This window comes from Pan paniscus, chromosome 3 (genome assembly GCF_029289425.2).
Source record: "Pan paniscus chromosome 3, NHGRI_mPanPan1-v2.0_pri, whole genome shotgun sequence".
In the NCBI taxonomy this organism is placed as follows: Eukaryota; Metazoa; Chordata; class Mammalia; order Primates; family Hominidae; genus Pan; species Pan paniscus.
In genome coordinates, this window is record NC_073252.2 from 127,152,169 (window position 1) to 127,174,569 (window position 22,401).

Sequence of the window (22,401 nt, forward strand, 5' to 3'; positions counted from 1 at the left end):
AAGAGGTAGATTAAAATACCTAATGCAATGTCTGCCTAAAAGTAATTTTCCTAAAAAATTATTAAAAAGATAGTAAAAATTTTTAGGAAGATAATTTTGAGTATGTATAACTTTTGTTCTCTTTCAATTCATAATGTGCTTATATTTATATCATCATCTAGGTGCTTACTCTATTGACTAAGGTAGGGCTGGCTTTGGGGGACATGTAACCAAAGTGCTTCAGAAGATTTGGAGAACGTGGAGATCCAATTCTAGTGAAACGTGATAGACAGTCCTGTTCCAGGCAAAGTCCATCCAGTGTTGAGAAGACAGGCAAATAAATGTCTTAAATTAAAGATAATTTCTTGTGACTGGATAAATAAATGGCTTCTTAGGTTAATAATCTAGAGGATACAAAGATTTAGGGGCAGAAACTCTGTCCTAAGAGTAAGGTATCTAGGGTTTAGGATTTGGTATACTATTTAATAGTTACATGCCTTGTGCTATAGGCATTTAAACTTTTCATGCCTTAGTTTCTTTTCTTTTATAAGGTGTTTGAATGTAGCACATTTTCTCTAGGATTGTTTCCAGGTTAAGAATTCTTGCAAACTGTGCTCTCGTAACATCTCATTGCAGGAGCTACCATTGTAGAGGCTTTATTTGGGTCAAGGCTTGATAAAATCCTTGTGAGCACTTCAGCTTCCTTCCATGTTTTTTTAGTTAACTTTTCTCCCTTTTTCTCTTCTCTCACCTTCTGTCACTCTATTAAATCTCTCATTGGACAGGTCAGGCTATGAATAGAATTTACTTAATAAAGGGCTTGCTAGAGAAGGACATCCCTTAAGAATTCAATAAACTGTTTTATTAATATAATGACAAAGAGAAGAATAATTCAGACAAATAAATAGGATGCTTATTGAGAATGAGTAAAGAAAGGCTTCTAAAACAATGAGCAATTCTTGGGTAAGGACAAAATGTCACTGTGCTGAAGGTAAGCAGAAGGAAGAAAAGCAGATCAAAGCTATGTGGCTTGTTCAATAGAGCATAGAAGAGTAAAGGCTAATGTTTACTGAGTTTTCACCTCATAGGTACTGGGTTAAATGCTTTAGTAAAGCCTTAACAAGAAGATACTTTTAATAACCTGACAAAGATAGGAAACTAAGGACCAGAAAAAATAATTTTACTACCCCAAATTACACCATTAGAAAGTGGCATAGTCAACATATGGATTCAAGCCACTTGGCTCCAAACCCAAGGCTATTTCTCACTACTATTTTCTATAGATTTTTCAGATCTGAAAATATGGGTTTGTGCAGAAATGAGGTGCAACCTCACATGGTGGTCCCTTGAATATGACAGATTCTGAGAAAATCAAAAAGAAGCTGAGTTAGATTAGAAAGAACATTTTTTTCTATTATTATGCATATCTTTTTTTTTAATGGGAGGTTGTTTTATTGGCTGCTTGGATAAGAGTAATGGGAACCATTTCACCTTAGCATTCATAATAAGGACCACCTTAGCATTCATAGGTTTTCTGAAGTTAGGCAGTTGGGGATAGCCTGGAAAAATGTAAGGTGAAAAGCATTTTAGAGTGAAAAGAGAGAGAGAGAAAGAGAGAGAGTGTGTGTGTGTGTGTATACTTGTTGAAGCACTATTTGGATAACTCACTGAGAAGATAGGTTAATGCAGTCACTGAATTTTTTAGTTCTTTAAAGAATAATCTACTCTCTTGCCTCATGCCAGACTAAAAGGGCTTCCCAAACAGACATATAAAAAATAAAATAAGGTATACCAAACTGTGTTGTCCTTGAACCTCTCTTCATACACTTGTTTAAAATAAATATACTTGAATAGAATAACCCACCTATCTGTGGCACCCAGTGGCTTAGAGCTATATATAATGCATATTAATAAACAAGGAGAATGTGGCTTCTGCCACACTCATTTTGTTTTCATCCTCCTGACGGTGTTCTTGCTGTCAGAGGTGTCTTCTCAGATAATAAAAGGCAATACAAGACATACACACTCATTCCTTCCTCCCCTCAATCCTCTGTCCTGTCATCTCTGAGCAACAGAACCTTCCATTAGTGTTCATTTTAATAAGCCAATTTCATTAGGTTTGTAAGTGACAACTTTTAAATGAGTGGGGATCCATGCCAGTTTTTCAAAGGGGGGCATCTACATGTTACTCTCTCACAATTAAGTTTTAATTAGCAAGGTCATTGCTAATTTTAAGAAAATGCAGCAGGACACTTTCTCCCTCCCTGCCTCCATATTTTGGTAATTTCTGGTTGATAATGGAATGATATCTTTTATCAGGATGCTTCTAGGTGATGTCAATAATGTCAACAAGGCGGTAAGCCAGAGCTAATCCCTTCAGTACTTGTACATAGATTTTCTCTTTCATTATAATTCTGCCTTGTGTGTATGTCCTGCTTTTGTGACTCAATGGATACAGATAAAGAAGGTTTTATAAAGCTATTTTTAATTCATTTTTGCTCACTCCAGTTAGAATAATTTAGAATTATTCAGAAAGAAGAAATAAAGCTTGATACTAAGTTTGGGAAAAAGTTGCAGGGGAAAAAACCCGAGATGGTTCTAATGGAGAAAGGCCATTTACAACTGGGGCCTCAATAAGAGGGTGAGTCAAATCATGGCTGTTTGCTGGGGCATTGCTGCCCACCTAAGTTCTTTCTGTAGATTCAAGGGTGGTGGATGGGAGTGCTGCAGTTTGTTTCTGTCCTCTACAGTCTCTGTAGCATTTTGGCCTCCCAGCTGCTTCTGAAGCATCTGACCATCAATTTGATTGCACCACACATGCTATTGTTGGTGCACTCTGTAAATCTCTTTGTTTACAGCCCCCACATCATGTGTAGAAGGTGAAGTAGATGCTTAGACTGAGCTATGGAGATGGTGTCTATCGATTACAACCCTCTTTCAAAAGCTCAGGTACAACTACTTAGGGCAGGTCAGTTGCTGCTCTAACAAATAGAGTAAAACTCTAAAAAGTTCAAAACAAGTTTATTTTCCCTCAAATAACAGTTCAGGAAAGTGTTCTCAGTAGTATTCTTCTTTCAGAATCATCCCATAACACCAAGTTCAATGTATAATTCTGAGCTATGAAAGATAAATATATGTATATGAGTGTGTATATGTGTGTATGGTTATATATATATGTAAATATATATATAAATATAAATATAATCCCTCTTCCAGTCTAATGCCATGTATACCTTCTTTTTTTAAAGTTTTGAGTTGTTCTTAATTGATGCATAATAATTGCACATATTTATGGGGTCCAGTGTGATGTTTGATCCATGTATACATTATGTAATAATCAAATTTTGGTCATTAGCATATCCATTACTATCGGGGGAACCTGCCCCCAGTATTTCAACATAGGTTCTTCCTATTTTCCATAAGGTTTGGCTGGCTGAGAAATAAACAGAAAGAATACAAAGAGAGGAATTTTACAGCTGGGCCTCCAGGGGTGACATCACATATCAGTAGGACCGTGATGCCCACCTGAGCCTTAAAGCCAGCAAGTTTTATTAAGGATTTCAAAAGGGGAGGGGGTGTACGAACAGGGAGTAGGTCACAAAGATCACATGCTTCAAAGGGCAAAAGGCAGAACAAAGATCACATGTTTTTGAGGAAACAGGACAAGAGCAAAATCAGAAGTACTGTTAAGGGTCTGTGTTCAGCTGTGCACGTATTTTCTTGATAAACATCTTAAACAAAAGAAAACAGGGTTCGAGAACAGAGAACCGGTCTGACCACAAATTTACCAGGGTGGAGTTTCCCAATCCTAGTAAGCCTGAGGGAACTGCAGGAGAACAGGGTGTATTTCAGTCCTTATCTCAACCGCATAAGACAGACACTCCCAGAGTGGCTGTTTATAGACCTCCCCCTAGGAATGCATTCCTTCCCCAGGGTATTAATTATTAATATTCCTTGCTAGGAAAAGAATTTAGCAATATCTTCCCTACTTGCATGTCTGTTTATAGGCTCTCTGCAAGAAGAAAAATATGGCTCTATTTTCCTGACCCTGCAGGCAGTCAGACCTTTTGGTTGTCTTCCCTTGTTCCCTGAAAATTGCTGTTATTCTGTTCTTTTTCAAGGTGCACTGATTTCATATTGTTCAAACACACGTTTTACAATCAATTTGTACAGTTAACATAATTGTCACAGTGGTCCTGAGGTGATGTACATTCTTAGTTTATGAAGATAACAGGATTAAGAGATTAAAATAAGGCATAAGAAATTATAAGAGTATTATTTGGGAAGTGACAAATGTCTATGAAATCTTCACAATTTATGTTCAGAGATTGAAGTAAAGACACGGGTAAGAAATTATAAAAGTATTATTTGGGAATTGATAAATGTCCATATTAAAATGAAATCTTCACAATGTATGTTCCTCTGCCACGGCTCCAGCCTGTCCCTCCGTTTGGGGTCCCTGACTTCCCGCAACACATTACCTCAAACACTTGTCATTTCTTTAAGATAAGAGCATTTGAATTTTCTCTTTTAGCTATTTTGAAATATATAATGCATTTTTGTTAGCCATAGTCACCCTACTGTGGAATAGAACACCAGAGCTGATTCCTTCTGTCTAACTGCAGCTTGTACTTGCTGATTAACCTCCATAGAAGTAGAAAGTAGAATAGTTACCAGAGGCTGGGAGGAGAGGTTAGATATATCCTCTGTTTGTAAAATTCCCAAAACACTTTGATGTGAGATGTTTATAGGAGATTTGAAGTTAATTGCTGTGTTGTCTCTTTAAAAATATTGAAGCCTGGTTTGGGCTTGTAGCCCATTATTGTGATTATCTGTGTAACAACAGTTGAAGGAGGTGTAGTCTGATACTGAGTTCTCAGAAATGGGAACTAGAATTGGAAAAGACTTCATAGATCTAGTTCTAGGGCAACTGACAATGAACTGAATGTAACTAGAAAACATATTTGTGGCTGCAAATTAAAGGATTCTTCTCATATGAGACTGGGGTAAATTTTTGATTGGTCTTTAATTCCTACTTTCTTGCTTGAAGTTTAAACACTGTTACTAAGGTAATTTGTTTTAAATGAAAAAGCATGTGTGTGTTGGGATTCAGCTGGATATGTGATGTTCACCTCAGTGTCACGACAATGCCAGCTGCCGAAGAGATTTTGTCAATGAAATTATTTTTTATCAAGGTCTCAATTTTCTGGGATCTGATGTGGCTCCTTCTGGCTGTGTAACGTAGAGGGAGTAGGAAGACGATTACACAGTCAGAAAAGAGAGCAGCATAGAATTTCAACTCAATACAAACAATTTGTACATTGATGTGTCATCAGGTTTTCACTGTAAACTCTCAACTTAAGCCCCACTAAAATCTGCCTTGTATTATTTGGACCTTCTTATGGTTAATTAATATGCTTTCCATACCTATATTGTTGAAATACCAAATGCATATTCATAAGTAATGCTAGCAACTTTTTGTCTTTTATAGCTGCCAATATTCTTTCCTATGTTAGGAGGCCACATCTTGTTATTCTTTAGGAAGGCTATAATTTTTCCAAAGAGGGGCTGAATGTTATTGCAGAACCTGACTTAAAACTTTGACAGGAAAAATGTGTGGAAAGCAGAAAGCAAAAACATTGCATCTCCTACCCTGGGCTTTCACACAGCTCCCACAGAGCTACTGAACTCTTCCTGAAACTGATCGATTTTATCTGTAAAATAGGTGAAAAATTTATCCCAGCAAGATAAACTCCGAAGTGTTCCTAAGTTAAAAAAGCAACAAAAAGATATAAGTAGAGCTTTCATTTGAAGTAACAGAAACACATGAGATAGAATCCAGTCACAAAACTGGAAATGTACTTACACTTCTAATGCGGGTTGAATGCCAATGTCAGAACTGTCGAGAAGGCAGTTAATATTGTCATCTATATAAAGAGTGTTTATGTTTACAAGGCAGTCTGGCAAGCCAAATCTTTTCCTCCTATATCCCTATTAATACTCAAGATCTCTGTAGTAGTGGGTCATTCAATTCAACAAATATTTATTGAACAACTATTATGAGAAAATTAGTATATAAGATTCCCCAGGATTTAGAAAACATAAGCAAGACATAAATCATAGTATCGAAGAATTATAAACTTGACAAGAATAAGACAGGTAAGCAAATAAGGTAACAGGGCAGAATATAATATGTCATTAGACTCTATACAATCATATACTTATGGACATTGAAAGGGATCAGTGAAAATATTTTGCACAGTTGAATTAAACATTAATTCATAAACATTAACTCATCAACAATTAACACAGCTAAATCAACATTAACTTTTAAACAAAGGCTATGTTTTATGTTCTTTATAACACTAAGTGCTCAACAGAGATACTACATTTTGTAAGTTTTTCAAATCGCTGAGGTTGTATTCATCGGATGTTCATTAGCAAGTTTTATACTATGAAATCATTGGAAAACCAAAGCATCTCATACAAACAGTGAAGAATGCCTTTGGTCATTTGTTTCTCACATTTAGTGGGTTCTTGATAAATTCTTTATGAAGATCAAAGTGAGGTAAATTTCAAGTGCAAAATATGGAGTCAAATTAGAATTCTTGATTGCTTTGAAATAGTGATATCCCCGGGACTGGGGATGTCTTGAAGAAGTGACAAGAGTTGTGGGAAGGTATTTGTAGTCCAACATTAGTCAAATTGCAATTAATGCATAAAGACTCTAAAATAATCTTTGCTGGGCCCTCAGACCCAGCAAAGTATCTATGCTTGGGTTACTTTTATTTTTTCAATTGTTCTAGCATCTTCTCCCAATAAAAATTGTATTGTCAGTTTATGTAAAGTTTTACAAGAAATGCATATCTTGGAGGACATTGGGGATAGGTGGAGGCTCTCATATTTCAGCTTTAAGGCTACATGTTATTTGAGTGTGAGGACTGAATTTTCTATTATGCTAACATTCTCAACAGCATAATTCAATAAATATTTATGTGACTCAAAATATCAAAGGTAGCATCACTTCTTCTTGAAGTATCCAATCTGTGGAGGAATGACCACACTTTGCTCAAGGATTTTTTTTTTTTTTTTTGAGACGGAGTCTCGCTCTTGTTGCCCAGGCTGGAGTGCAGTGGCACAATCTTGGCTCACTGCAAGCCATTCTCCTGCCTCAGCCTCCCAAGTAGCTGGGATTACAGGCATGCACCACCATGCCCAGCTAATTTTTGTATTTTTAGTAGAGATGGAGTTTTACCATGTTGCCCAGGCTGGTCTCAAACTCCTGACCTTAGGTGATCCACTTGCCTCGGCCTCCCAAAGTGCTGAGATTATGGGCATGAGCCACTGTACTTGGCCTGTTCAAGTTTTTAATTTACCTTTTTATTTATTTTTATTTTATTTTATTTTATTTTTATAGCTCAAACAGCCAGCAGATGTTGTGCCTTTGAAGGAAGTACTGCATTGTGTGGGAAAGACTTTGAAATATAGGTCTACTTTCCTCACACATTATGTCCTACCAAGCTATAGAGAAATGGAGACAGCACGCTAGTATAATATGGCCTTGAGTTCAAATTATAGAATTCAAACCTTAAAATATTAAAATATATGTGAGATTGAATCAGGCTGTGCTTACAGCTTGCTAATAAATCATATTTTCCACTCACTGCTCTGATTTTAAGAACTAGCAATTGGAAACTAGAGGCATGAAAGAATAGGCTTGGAGTGAATTTTAAGGAATAATCTAGTTCATTTTTCTGCCATTGGCAGATTTTGCCTAAACTCTTCTGTAGTGGGGAGAATCTATCCTATTTGAAAATACCTGCTGGGAAGGAAATTCTAGCATTCCCTATAAAACCATTATGATCTGTAGAAATAACTTGTTTCCTTCAAAATAAATAGTTCTCTCAGCTATTTTGTTTCTAGTAATGCCCATTGCAGGAATAATAAATTCCAGCACAAGTGCCACTTTTTTTAAAAAAGGTTTTAGTGGAATACATTAGATGGAGTGAAATATGTATTCAACAGTAAAGAAAAAAGTTTTTTCTTCCAGATCAAGGTTAATTCTAATAAGGAAATAGAAAGTCCATTACTGATGCCTTTGCATGAAAGCTCACTTCCTCTTGAGTGAACCTGAAGGATGTTCTTGCATATCAATGTTGTACCAAAGGCTTTCATTATCTCTGTGGTTTTGTTTATTTAAATATTTTCCCCACATGTTATTTCTTCATGTATAAACTAAATAGATGCAAATACATGTCGTTTTAAGAAGTCTGCAAATCTTTCTTTAATGAAGGTGCCCTTCAGTGCAACGGGTCTATTTGGGGATTGTTCAAAGCTGGATTTACTTTCATTAATTTTTTTTATTTTACTTTTGATCAGAGTTGGCAAAGTACAGATCAAATGGAAACCAAATGTCTCCTTTTTGATATTATTCAATACTCTTCATCTTCATGGGGCTCCCGATGACTGATTGTTCTCAACACATCAGGATTTAGGCCTACCTCAAGAAAGGGTTAGAAATATCCAATATTGTTGACTCCAGGAAAACTACCTGAGTTAAGCAGAGGAAAGAATTTGGTCAGTAGATTTTATAATTTAAGCCATTAACCAGATAAGCATGTGCCGTGACTGAATAGCAAAGAACTCACCCTTGTCAAAAAAAATTGAGCTTTTTTTCTAGCTGTGAAATTAACTATCAATTCATATGCAATCTCAGATCAAAAATGGTGGTGCACCAGATGCACTGGTGCATGAGAATGGAAGTAATTGTTTGTGGTTTTCATGAGAAGATTGCCAGTTTGCAGCATTTAAATTATACACAAACTGCTTTTTACATCTCTAATTGTAGCTCTGTTGTTTTCAGGGAGGGTTGAATTGACATTGACAAACATAGACTTAGAAAAAATACAAAGACATGAAAACAGCACTAAATTTGCCCCAAAAATGATTCACTGAATAATGCCACAGTGTTCTATTTATTCCTTGATACGCCAAAATTTCCTTTTTTTTCCCCTAAGGAGTGATGCTGACTTGGGTAAGTTAATGAGAAATAGTAACTGCAGAGAGGTTGAGTAAATCAAGCACATGACTTTTCTGAATTATTGTATGCCTGCCTTCTTATTTATTTTTAAAGAAAGACTTGAATTTAATGTAATCTTTTGCCTGTTTCTTTTCTTTATCTCAAAATTTTTCATTTACTTTCAGTGCTTAATTGAACTGTACCAGCTTTTACCCGTTCAAATCTTGCTATGATAACATTTTAGCTCTGGGAAATAGTAAGTAAAAACAGGATCTCCTTAATAATATTCTACTCATAACTTTTTGCCTCAGTTTTTGACTTCTCTGTAAAATAAAGCCACTAACCTCTCAGGCCTAAAGAATGAAAAGCTGGCGTATCAGAGAAAGAACACAATGGAACAAAGCAGTAATTCAGATTTTGAGTTTGTAAAGCCAATTGAGTATGTGGCATTAATTCCAGTATACAAATAACTGCAACAAAAAGATTGCCAGATCCACAATTCAGTATTGGTTTCTTTTGAAAAATAGTTTTGATTGTTAGAGGGTCATACTGAGTTTAAAATATAGTTATGTAGATAAACAATAGCTTAGCAACAGGGAATTCAAGGTACATATATTGGGGAAAGGGGCCATGTTAAAAGCAGAAAACTGATGACAAAACTTTAAGAAAACTTCTACGTTTGGGCAATGTTACAAAGAAAACTGTCCACATTTTGCTTGGCACAGCATTTTAAAAGTTCACGCAGTGAGAATAATTAGCAGAAGCCATTTATGGATATACTTCCAGAAGAGCTGGGTCTTATGCACATTTGCAGAGGGGTGTACTGGGGATATTACGTTTAATACTCTAAGGAAAGCAAGGATCTCTTTGTCCCATAATGTCCACATCCTCTGAAGGAGGGAGGAGTACTGCACAGCAAGCTAACTTGATGCTTCTCTACTGTGTGTCACTGACTGGGTTCCTTTTCTTTGTATCTGATTCAGTGTGGCCTGCAGGATGTAGACCATCTAGAAACTGACTTATTTGCTCAGTCTCATTCCTACCCTTCACATCTTTGTTGCTCTTACTTGACTATAGTCTTCAAAAATATTGAAAGAATGACATATGAAAAATGGAGTAGGCTTAGTTTGTGTAGGACCAAAGAGTGGAAATTGTAGAACAGTAAGTGTTAGCTCAATAAAAGTGAAACCTTTCATATGGGTTTAACAATTTAAAACTGGAGTGGGCTGCTTGGGGAAGGACAAGCCCTCCAGAGATACAGGGGTATAAACAGGGAGAATGGCCAGCTAATGGTCAGGGAGGTTTCACAGGAGGTGGAGTGGGAGGACAGAAATGACCTGTATAGTTCCTTTCCTTTCCGATATGTACTTTGTTTTGATTTATTTTAAAATTCATTCTCTGCTTTCGCGTCTTGGGCATTGGGCCTGTTACTATTCCTGGTGGTTTAAGCACCGTGGGGTGCTGCTGTGTTGTGAGGTGGTGGAGGTGGCAGTGCATCAGCAACACAGATTTTTCTTCTATAAAGTACACCCTCTTCCTCATCACCATTCTCTCTTGTTCATGTGTGATACCAGCAGAGTGGCCACCAAAGATTTAGTAATGCATTTGAAGAAATTCACACTCATGTCCCTGGGTACCCAAATTTCCTTTTACTTTTTGGAAACATATCTATTTGCCTGCCAGTCCCACATATGGTAAAGAAACTATAAATTACAGCACTATAATTTAATTTATAAATGACTCCACTAAGCCATTATTATGACCTCTGTGGTTTACCTGAAAACTCATTCTCCCCATCGCCAACAGCAGGGCTTTTCAAGACAAGCTGTATCTCAAACACAATGATAATTCGACTAACCTCTGACTGAAAGGCAGGAAACCTCAATTAATTTTCTAGGAGATTTTCCAGTAGCCTATGTCTTTTTTTATTGTTATTTGGTTTCTATTTTTGTATGAAAAATTCGGACTGAATCACCTGAACTCTCTTGTCCTGGTCTCTTTGTGGCCATTGGCATGTGTGACAAGAGAAGCTTTTGAAATATTAATATCTGTGCTTTCTTTTCTTCTATTTTCTTCTCAAAACCTTTCCTCTATTCAATCACAGATATCTATTTTGCCTCTGGGGAGATGTAGGATTGTATCATGGGACTGGAAATAGGAAGAAGTAATCAGTCAGTGTGTGTGTGTGTGTGTGTGTGTGTGTGTTTAAACATCCCAAACAGATTTTGGGAATAAAAAGAGAAAGCCTGAGGGTAGCAGGGCAAAGAGTTTATATCACAGCAATAGATCTGGGAAAGTAAAATCATTCTAGCCTACCTCTACCCCTACTCTGGGATCTGGAAGGATGGCTAAGTGGGGGAAAGGAGGAGAGATGATTGATTATGCCCAAAGAAGAGGTTTGCAGTCAGAGAGGAGAGAATTTGGGGAGACTTTCTGGAGAGGAGCAGGTCTGCCTAGAAGATGGGCCAGTGCCACTGGTGGACATTGCACAGGGTATGGAGAAGCTAAGATGATGCCTGCACATCAGCTATGCTTGCCTGGTAGTTATGTTCGTCCAAGGTGGTAGGGTCAGGTTAGTTATAAGTATTATGGTTTGTGAACACTCCATTAGAGGGGGTTTGATGGAAAAGAAGCCCCAGCACTGATACTTGATGAGACTGAAGTGTTGTGAAAACTATGTCCATATGTCCATTGCACACAGGTTTTTTGTTTTTGTTTTTGTTTTTTTTTTTGATGGAGTCTTGCACTGTCGCCTGGGCTGGAGTGCAATGGGGTGATCTCGGCTCACTGCAACCTCTGCCTCATGGGTTCAAGACATTCTCCTGCCTCAGCCTCCCAAGTAGCTGGGATTACAGGCACCCACCACCATGCTCGGCTAACTTTTTGTATTTTTAGTGGAGATGGGGTTTCACTATGTTGGCAAGGCTGGTCTCGAACTCCTGACCTCGTGATCCACCCGCCTCGGCCTGCCAAAGTGTTGGGATTACAGGCTTGAGCCACTGTGCCCGGCGCATTGCACGTAGGTTTATGGGATATTTAAGCAAGACTAGTTTTTAAATATTTGGCTAATGACTGTAAATATGGGAAAAAGATCACTGACTTTAGCCACATTAGCACCATATTTTTAATAAGGAAAGCTAATCAGCTAGAGACAGAACCATGGCATCTTTCCCACTGTCTCTGTCCCTACAAAAAAGTATCCTATTATATACAATCGTACTTTGCTATTCATGTGTAGTAACCACCCCACACTCAGAGTGACCGAATCCTATATGCTGACAGTGCCTAGTATAAGTAAACAAGATAATACTTGATATTTATGAAAACAGATACTAACTCTTTCTGAGGAAACAGAAGTAAAACAAAATATAGATATTTTCATTGGAATGGTTTTATCCAGTGAACAAAGAAGTATGCCCATAGTGACTCTATTAGTTACCTATTACTACATAACAAATTACGGGAAACTTAGTGTCTTAAAACAGTAATTAATCATTTATTCTCTCTAACAGTTTCTGTGGGTCAGAAATTCAAAAAGTGTTTAGCAGGGATGGTTCATGTTTGCTCCACAATATCTGGGGCCTTAGGTAGAAGACTAAAATGTTGGAGGTTAAACTGTATTGTATGCAGGATATTTGCTAAGACAGTAGATTTTAGGTGCTCTTACCATATACACACAAACAAGGTAACTATGTGAGATGATGGATATGTTAATTTGCTTGACCAGCAATCATTTCACTATGTATAAGTAGATCAAAACATTGTATTGTATACCTTAAATGTATACACTTTTGGGGGTTTGAATCATCCTAAGGTGCATTTACTGTCATGTCTGGTGATAGATACTGACTGTTGGTGGGGGCCGAATGGCAGCTGTTGGCTGGAACACCCACATGTGACTTTCCCATGAGGCCTGCGCTTCCTTACAATATGGCGTTTGGGTTACAAGGGCAAGTATCCGTAAATAGAGAGAGTGACAGAGAAATAAAGGCAGAAACCATTGACTTTTATGAACTAGGCTTCAAAGTCAAGCAGCATGACTTCTGCTGAACTCTGTTGGTTCAAGAAGTTAAAAAGATTCAATTTCAAGGGAAAGGAACATAGATCCCACCTCTGGATAGATAAATATTGTCACATTGTTAAGGCATGTGGAATGGAATACATATTGGTACAAGCTTCTGTGAAAGATGTTATCTGCTATAGTGGACTGGTATATTCAGAGTACAATAGGTCAACAGACCTATTGGTGAATTCTAGTACTGCACAATTACCAAATAAAAAAAGACAACCAAAAACTAAAAACTATTCAATGGTTTATAATAAACCTCTTGGCAATTTTAGATAAAGGGACATTCTCCTGAAATAAAGAAAGAGACTTTCATCAAAATTGACTTTCAATTTCACGGATATGTAATTAATTTGTCTTGGAATGTAATAGAGATATTGTACATTTGTCATGATTTATATCTACCAATTTTATCTCAAGATGCTTTGTCATATTTTTCTACTTTTCCTATTTTTCTCATTTAAAATAATACTTTTTGATAACTGGGATGGGAGGATACTCTCAAACTTTTCAATAAAATTATTAGGCTAGAAAGCAAAATTCATATTTTATATATTTAATTTTAATGTCTATATGATGAATATATACATTATTAAACAGTAGTGTATTAAAATTATCTAAGTGGAAGAAAAGTACGTCTATCTTTCTCTTTTTCTTTCAGTATCAGTTATATTCCTTTAGGCTATGACTCCTCATAATGACTTAACCATTGTGCATATCTATTATCTCCCTAACAATTTGAGAAATGGGACTTCTGAGGCATGGTGGGTGAGGGCTCTGGCTCTCCTTCTCGGAGTCTCTTAGTTCTGCTTCCTCCCTGTGCTAGTTTAAGCTTAGGCCAGTTGCAGGCTGGCTGTGGCAGTTCTAGGTGTTACATTTACAGACAACAATGAGAAGTGCCAAGGGATGGTCTCTTCTGATGTTTCCTTCTTAGGAAAGGAAACTTCTTCCAGAAGATCTCCTCTTCCCATAACTCTGGCTAGAACTGGGTCATATGCACACCTCAAACAGCTACTGGCAAAATAAGACCATCTTGATGAATTTCTACCAAAGAAGATTTAACTCTAAGAGCTGGGATAGGGTCATGTTTCCTAAATCGGGAGTCTGTAAACTGTAGCCAGTGGGTCAAATTCAGCCCTCTGACTGTTTTGTAAAAAAGTTTTATTGGGACATAGCTACACTTATTCATTCACATGCTGACTATGTCCACTTTTGCACTAAACCTGCAGAGTTTAGTGCAGTTTAGTGTGCTGCCCTAAATGCCGCAGTTTTAGTTTAGTTTGGTTTAGTTGCAGCACAGACCGTGTCACCTCCAAAGGTGAAAATATTTACTATGTGGCTCTTTATAAAAACTGTTTGCTGACTCAACTCAAGTAATGGGACAAAATTGGGCTCTGTCTCTCAAGGAAAAATGAGGAAACGTTGCACAGGCAACAGTGACTAAATTCCTACTTAATTTTCCAAAAAAGTACCTTATGCCAATTTCCACAAACCTTATAGACAATATTATATTTACTTTGTGACATTTTATGCTGTTACTTATTTTGGTCATCCTGTTAGTTGTTACGGTTATTATGTACTGTATATAATTTTACAGTTTTTCTATGCTCTGGATTTCAGGATAAAATTCACTGTCAGGTTAAGATTGTACCTTTTTCCTTTGCCTTATAAAGTAGCCGTGAAGCCCTACTGACCTTTAATTCTATCAGTAACCACATCACATTTTCTACTCAGTATTCTACTTGGCCAAAATTTACAGAATGAATTAACTAGAATAAAACTTTATGAAGGACCCATTCTATTTAAATATTAATGTGATTTTTATTTCTATCCACAGGTCAATTTCACTCTAAGCAGAGACCAATGCAGATGAATCCTAACTACTTCCTGAGAAAGCCTGGGGTGCAGGGGCCACTCAGAGTAGCTGTTTGTGTGTGTAGGTGGAGGGGGATCAATTCAGGCATATGTTTCAATTCAGATATTTTAGAATAGAGAAGGGAAAACCTACTTTCTACTCAGGGACGAACTGGTTATAAGCAATCTGGAAAATCTACTTCCTAGGTACTATAGCCTTGAAGATATTGGTCTAAAAGTTTAATTGTGAGAAACATGATTAGTTGAGGGCTTCTGGAAGATATGCAGTCTAGCTATATATCCCCTAGAAAATAGGTATTTAAAATTCCATTCTTCACTCAAGCTTCATTATCTGAGAACTATATACTTCAGTCGTATTATTCTGATTCTTTTTAGAGTTGTTGTTATCAAAGACATCTTTGTTATTATGCCCTCATTTCATACTGCGGAATGCTGTCAGAAATAGCCATGCACAAATCACTATTGCACAAATTGTAGGGATGTTGTTAAAGATAGTGTGGGTTCTGCCACTACAGGAACTGTATGAGTTTACCTCTTCTGAGTGTCTGGGTTGTTTTTATAACTTATGGTTGATGAAAATTTTTTCAAACACAATTACATATGGACTTCACATAAAGCATATCAGAGCAACAGGGAAACTGGTAAAAACCAGGGTGGCAGCTGGAGGCACCCACTCCACCTCTCCGTAGCACCCTGAGACAGTTTTAAAGGGAAATCTCAGGCTCTGCTGAGCTAGATTAGAATCTACCTATGAACTCATTGCATTTCCAATTGGATTTACCCACCAAAAAGCCCAAACACAAACTTGCAGGCCAGCTTTAAATTGTCTAACTTACTTTGCTTGGCCTAATGATTCAGACCTCACTTTACCTTTCTTTGAATTCTATATCTTTAATAGCAACCATAAAATCTTGTTGTTTAAGAAGAAATATTTTTATAAAATGCTACAAACCTTTTTTGTTTTAAAGGATAAGGTATAATTTGATAATTACAAATACTTCTAGGATTGTGACCAAGAATTTCATCAGGGATTGGTAATAAGCTCATTGTGTAATTGTTTTATGCAGCACAGTAAGCCCTCTGTCAGATTCTTCCTGTAATATTCAAAACCACAGGTAAACACAGATTAGCACCTATATTTTAAATGTGTTTGCTGCCTCCCTGTCATTTGAAAGCACAGCTGATTAAAGTGAGAATTGTAGGTGGAGGCTTCACCTTATGAAAGTTGGTCTTATTTGTTGCATGGAATCTTCTTTTCTCTTGAGATTCAGAAATTATGTTCAATCTAGCTTCCTTCATTCTCATGAAACTAGCTGAAATTCTAGCTGGTAACATGCTCCATTTTTTCGTCTGTTAGCTTTTATCACAGCAGAGTGACAGATCTTTCAAGGGGCTTTCTTGCAACCTCCTTGGGATTTTGCTCCTGCTCTTATAAAGACTCTTGACTTTAGTAAAAGCATTCAGAACCTGTACCATGCAAACCACCAGATACACAGTCTTTGACACTCTTCTATGTGGCATTTCTATAATGCTTACATCTGTAAAAACCCATGTCTCTTCGGAATAAGTTGAAAATATTTTAAAATACTTTTTTTTTTTAAGAAAAGTGATATGCAGATATCTTAGCAAATCCATCTGTCTCTGGTACAGGCAGTGGGACAGGTTCAAATAAAGGGTCCCTGAGTGATAGTTGGAGTAAAAATAAAATGTTTGTGAGGGCAGGTACTACCTCACCTCTTTTCCTCCTGTCAGACACCCTATTTTACCTGTGCAACCCTGTATTCCATTGTGGGTCCAGAAAGAGTTTCCATGTTCTGGTAGCATTACCTCCCCTTCTGCTTTTAGTTCAGCAGCTTAAACATTTCTAGGGGTGTAAATGAAATAACACAAATAGGTTCTTCGTTCTTTGACTTCATATTCTCTTTAATTGGACAGCTGTATTCGAAGAGTGGCAGTTAATAGACAGATTGAACCTAGGCCGATAGATAATATGAAGGATAATAGAATCCTGATCACTTTCATTTCAACACATTCCCAGAATAGCTACACTATCTGAATAAAAAATAGTGGTGGGATTAGCTGCTTTAGTGAGGGCAGTGATAAACCAAAAGTGTCTAAAGGACAAGGTTCAGGACAGGGAAAATATTAGAGAAAAATACTATATGAAAAAAAGGTGAAAGAACTAAGCATTTTTGCCCAGAGCAGAGAAAAAGAGTATGTGTGTGTGTGTGTTTGTGTGTGTGTGTGTGTGTGTGTGTTTATGGATGTGCAGGGATGATGGAGAGATTTTTAAGGGCTATCATATATCATATGTAAGAAGTAGAAAAGATATCATTAGATGCAAACTCTGTGGCTTAAGAGGCTGCAATATATAAAAGAAATTTTATTTGCAATTAGTTGATAGCAAATAGAAAGTTCCAACTGGGAAAAACATCATTGTCTTTCACTAAATTTATGGTCACTGATGGTTTTCCAATAATTGTTAGGTCCTTCCTAGAGGTGCTATGAAAGGCATCCTGCATACCGGTTGATTTACTCAGAGTAAAAGTCTCTCCAACTCGGAACTATCATAATTCTCCAATTTTAGTACAGTCTGGCATTTTTGTTCCTGATTTCACCTGGCTTCAGTTACGTAGGTTCCAAAACAGTCATGACTGTGATATTCTTCCTAGTGTGCTCTTAGATATTGCTATTGAATTATGACTATTTGACTTCATGGTGATCTGAGGTGATTCAGACAGCTGGAAATTTCTTTTTCTTTTAGCACAGAAAAGCTAAGCATGGCTAACTGTGGCACCTCTTTCAAGATGGTGGTTCACAGTGTTCTTCCTGTGCCTAGTTCTTGCATTAGTCAATTTCTTCTCACCATGGATGTTATAGCAGCTTCGTTGGTTCTGTAGGGAATAAACTGTTTCCCTAAACATCAAAGTTACTTCTGAAATAATTCAGGGGGTATAGAGAATATAATCTAATAAATTCTAAATGTGAATATTATTATCGATTGCTTATAAAGGTTGAAAATTGGCTACTCTCTTATCAAACCACACACTATTGCCCCTTTGTTTCTTAGAGAATATATGTTCAAAGGCACAATGCAGGCAAATGAACATTCTTTATTATTTAGGACCTGTGACCCCCTGTCAGGGTCCAAAATGGCCCACTAAAATTAGGGCAACTCAAAGAAGGTTTGATAAAGATACTACTTGCAAAGGTGTGGGAAGGGAGTAGGGAAAGTACACGTGACAGTGTAACACTCAGGCACTAATGCAGTGGTCCTCTTACCATCTTCAGGCCTGAAGGGAGGAGGGAGGAGACAATTACTAGCACCTGGAAGGAGGAGGCCGTGTAAGTAGCTGTGTTAAAAGGAGTTTAACCTTAGATTGAAGTTAGTTTAGAGCCAATCTGAGGCAACCTGGCAGGGAACTGGGAGAACAAATACCCAGACTCCATGATCTGGTCTGATCTTTCTCTCCTCTCTCCTGCCAGGACTCTTCATTTTATACATGATAGCCTTGAAGTAACAAGTGGAGTTTGCATCTGATGATAGCTCTCTACTTCCTCTGCATGATAGCCCTCATAGTCTCCGTTTCATGTAGTGCATATGCTCGGGCAGGCTCCTGGAGCAGGGGAGACCCTGGAGAAGGGTGGAGGGTGGAGGGTGGATCTGAATGGGCAAATGGTAGACTGCTGGCACCCAGCGCCCATGCCCTGGCAGCACGGGGGATCTTGGTCAGACCTTGATTCCACATTTTGTTCTTCTCCCTGAATGCCTAGAGCAGATAGTTTTGGACCCCTTTCTCTTTAGGCCTTCACTTTCAATGCCATCTGAGATAGTACCACATGAGTAATATGAAGAGCAAGAACAGGGAGGAAGAAAATAACTGTCCCTTACCCTTCTCTCACCAAGGGTCCATTCTCCAGCATAGGGGCCCTGAGCAACACGTTTTATCTCCTTTCTGACCTATGGTGTCACAGAGTTTCACTTTTCATAGGGATAATCTAAAAGGCTTTCACTGAGTTTTTCCCTTGAGTTGGGAATGAAGAATGTCAGGGGGCAGAACCCATAGTCATCCTGAAAATTTTAGGGAAACGTCCTATCCTAAAATTTTGCTTAGAAAAATAGCCTTCAAAACAGTGCTTGTTCAGGTACACCTACTTCTACTGATTCTAACATTACAGATGTGGAAGATTAGCCCATCAGGACTTTTCTTCCTCTTGTGTTCTCATTAGAGAATAAACATTTTAGAGAGGTGTTGGCTAACATTACTCCCTCTGTTTGATATCACAGACTGTGTTTGACATTTGCTTCTTTCTCACATATTGCTGAGTGAGAAATCAGAATATGCAATTCAGCAAATCCAGGGCAAGAATTTGGTCTGCAATGTCACCTAAAATGCTATGCTGAAAGCCATATCAAGATTTTAAAATAGATGCCTTTAGCACTTTTTTTTGGGTAAATCTGAGAGAAACCATGAGTGATTGCAAAACTTGATAGTAGTTGTTTAATAAACAAAAATAAAGGTGGTAGGCTGGGAAAAAATATGGGATAAAAGCACAGAACCAGGCGATGTGGAGTGTGTAAACGCTGCTGTTTCTTCATTTTCTGTTAGCCTTACTCAATACAACCAGAAAAGTAATGTTCTAAAGATGGTACTGACACTCTCTTGGTCTTAGCGGAGTTAAATGAGATAATAATCATTTGTGTGCATTAATGTGTAGACTATTGGCACAAAATGGGAAGTTAAGAGATTTTGTGTGTTGCAACGTGAGACAGAAAATGTAATTTTGCTGATTGTATATTTTTAAAAAGACTTAACTAGGCTTTCTGGAAAATTATTTTGCTACTTGTTAACCTAGACCTGGGTTTGGCAAACTTTTTATGTAAAGGGCCAGATTATACAGGTTAAATACTGTGAGCTTTGTAGGCTAATGATCTGCCACAGCTACTCCTCTGTCATCATTGTCCAAAAGTTGCCATCTATAGTACATAAATGAATGAGAATAGCTGTGTTCCATTTAAACTTCATTTATATAAACAGGCATGAGCTTGACTTAGCCTGCAGGCTGTCATTTGTGAAAACTGACCTAAATCTAAACAATTGTTTGTCTGTGGTTTCTAAAATTTTATATATTAACGTTATGAAAAAACGGGGCAATACAAAGAAACTGAAACTCTCTTCACTCAGTTTTGGAGATACTCAATTAATTGGGTATTTTAAAAGTCCAAAATCCCACTGTTGCATTTTAAACCCTTAAGTACAACATGGTCTTAGATATTTTGTTATTATAAATTGGAGTTATGAGGCACTTAACAAGAATTTAGGGTGTTAGGACATTGTCATGTCCCTACCAGTGACCACCAGGAAAGAATGACACCTAGATAGGTACTGTAAAATTTGATAGATATCCTGGAACATCTGATGTTTTCATGATTTCAGAGCCAAATATTATCTCAGCAAATAATCCATTAATGTGATACAGGCATAGCACACGGAAGCATGCATTTCTTCTTACTTGAAATGGATTCACCAAAGTACCAAGAAGCTGTATAAATATGAGTAGAGAAAATTTCTCTCTAATTTGAGAAGAATGTATTTAATCAGCCATAAGTTGAAAACAAACTGTGATTTTTTTTCCAGTTACTCTTTTCTTTTTCTTTCTTTCTTTTCTTTTTTTTTTCTTTTGCCTATGTCAATGCCCTTCAGCTAACGACCACCAGGAAAACATTTATATTTGAACAACTTTTGTGTACTAATTGCAGTGAGAGAGAACACACATTGTGGGGACTGACCGAGATGACCTCAAAGTTCCCCTTAGTTTGTCTAAACTTTAGACAGATTTCTTCCTGACTGTAGGTCCCTGACCTCCCTGTCTCAGAGCATCTACTTCAGAAAACTTGCAATTATAAGTGCTTTCTCTATCCCTTCAAGAAGTCAATCTTCTCTCAGCCTCTTGCCAGTTTTACAACCCATAAATGTCTTTTTCAAGACTTGGAAGACATCCCTTTGAAATGTAATCATCAAGAAAGAGAGAATACCTTATTTCCTACTCTCTGTGGGAATCAGAAGCTTACATGTAATAAGTGCCAACTAGCAAACAGAGATGGCCTAGTCACAGTGACCCACCTCCCTCCCATGTCCTCCAGTGCTTTTCCACTAGCTCGCCCTGGTGCTTAACATCTCTTCTGCCTTTTGTGTCAGCAGACTGAGTTCAGTCCCTCTCTCTTTTGCAGTAGTCTTGAATAAAATCTTCCTTGCCTGTTTAATTCCATCTGGTGCAACTTTTCTTTGACAGAAACTATGGGTCATTTCAGTAAGGGGGAGTTAGGACTTCCAAGATTTGAGTTATGGTTGGGTAAATTTGGAGAGGATCTAAGGAAGTGGGAACTTACTCTGCCAGAAAGCAAAGAAATTCTGTGAATGAGTGTCAGTGAATCTTATTTATAGAGAAGGCAGACTAGAGAGGACAACAGTGTAATTTGTCAAGAAGTAGTAGCAGTCACTCATTTAATGAGAGAGGGGACATTTTGTGTTTTGTGGGTTGTGCAGTTAACTTGTTTTGGTCTCAATTTATTATGGTCTCACAACAACCTTGTTTAATGTTGATGTTCTGTGAAACAATGTATGTCCAACAGAGGAACAAAATGGCCTGACTGTGAGCATCAGACCAGCTTGTAATAACATCGAGACCTAGCTGCCGGGTCAGATCAGCTTCCAAATGTCAGGGGCGGCTGTTTTTCCTTCTTACTTTCTCACACCAAAAAGGAAACACCGCTGCCGCACTTACAAAGCTTTTTAAGGCATAAGACAAAATAATGGTTTGGGAATTTATGTTTTTAGAAGATCAGAAATGTCTATTCTGACATTTATACACAAACACGTACACTTTCTCTCTCTCTTATAATGATCATGAAAATTGCGTCTGACTTACTATGATCTTGATGAACTAGGAAGAAACCTTACCTTAGGTAATGGTGTGAATAAAATGCTATCAATAAATTACAGAGTCAGGGGTATTTTGTCTATGCTTACCTCGCATATTCATGATCAGTCTGTGTTCTTTGAAGTTGATAACTGGCAAGTTTAAGACTCATTTTGTCTTGGAAAGAAGGTCCTATTTATTCCAGGGGCTCATTGGTTTTGCTGAGTTGAATAATTGTTCGTATCAATAGGGTCTATGCTGGAGATGAGATGAGGCTCTCCCTGGTTGAATGATATTCTAGATATCAGCTGGCTGTACTGCACCTGCAAGGCCTGTTCTTGCATCCCTGAAGTGAGAATACATTTGGCTGAATTCTGCAGGCTCATTTTGATTTTAGTGAAATATCAGTCCACTGGATCTTCAGTTCATTTGTGTAAAAGACACTGTGCATTCATTTATTCATTCACTTATCCTTCCAGAAATCACTGAACACCTCCTATATGACAGATGCTGCCCTAGATACTTGATAAACATTAGTTAA